Source organism: Phocoena sinus, chromosome 17, assembly GCF_008692025.1.
Source record: "Phocoena sinus isolate mPhoSin1 chromosome 17, mPhoSin1.pri, whole genome shotgun sequence".
NCBI lineage: Eukaryota > Metazoa > Chordata > Mammalia > Artiodactyla > Phocoenidae > Phocoena > Phocoena sinus.
In genome coordinates this window covers 75023111-75024016 of record NC_045779.1, presented here as the reverse complement: position 1 = coordinate 75024016, position 906 = coordinate 75023111, and the positions used below count along the sequence as shown (strand labels likewise).

The window sequence follows — 906 nt, the reverse complement described above, 5'->3', positions numbered from 1 at the left end:
TCCCAATTCTTGGCCTCTTTAACAGTGTTGGATATCCCTTAAATGTAAAGATTTTTGGATTAGAAAGACCTTCATTCAGACGCCATCTGAGGAATGTCCTAATTGAGCATCAGCTTTTCGTCTGCAAATTGGAGATAGTATCAGGGCTCCCCTCATTAGCTGTGGGAGGATTAAATTACATGATGTTATGTAAATTCCTTAACACTCCGAAGCGAATGGTAAGGGCAGAATGAAGGAAGACTGTCACTGCAGTTGGTCTTTCAGCCCTGGCTCCCTTGTCTCTTACCTGGAAGTCCCCTTCCATTTCCCTCCCATCATCTCATTAGGATTGTCTTTGGGTTGATCCTTAACCCAACCCCAAACCTGGAAAGGCCAACTTGACCAGCATAAATTCTGACCTGTCCTTTTGGTTTTGGCCAAGCCACGTGGCATGCGGGATCTTAGTTCCCCGACCAGGGATCGAACCTGGGCCCCCTGCAATGGGAGTGCAGAGTCGTAACCACTGGACCACCAGGGAAGTCCTCTGACCTGTTGTCCTTTCTGATCACAGCATCTGTCTTTCTGCTTCCTCTTTCTCTCCCATTCTTCTACTACACTTCTTTTTTCTTTTTTAACTTCACAGACATCCACTCCCCAGTTCTCTTGTTTTCTTTCAGTCTATCATGACCCATCTCTTCAACCAACTTCATGTAATTGCCCTAATTCATAGCCCCTGAGCTCCCTTTGTTCCTGCTATAGACCCAGGAGTTCAAGCTCCAGCCCAGTGACTTGCCCTCTTCTCACATCACATGAAGCCAACACCTGTCCCTGCTCACCTCTTCTTCTCCTCCACTGATCCATGTTTCTATTTTCCTCAAGCCCTAATTCCAACTCTTCCTCTCTAGGCAGGAAAGCCTACTTTCTACT

The 906-nt window shown here is 46.6% G+C and overlaps 1 non-coding gene across 1 annotated transcript; it reads right to left on the bottom strand.

Moving 5' to 3' along the window:
* Positions 1-444: 444 nt before the first annotated feature.
* Positions 445-517, bottom strand: TRNAG-CCC. The gene has a single exon. It is a non-coding gene; the product is annotated as a tRNA-Gly (tRNA).
* Between the last annotated feature and the right edge of the window lie 389 nt (positions 518-906).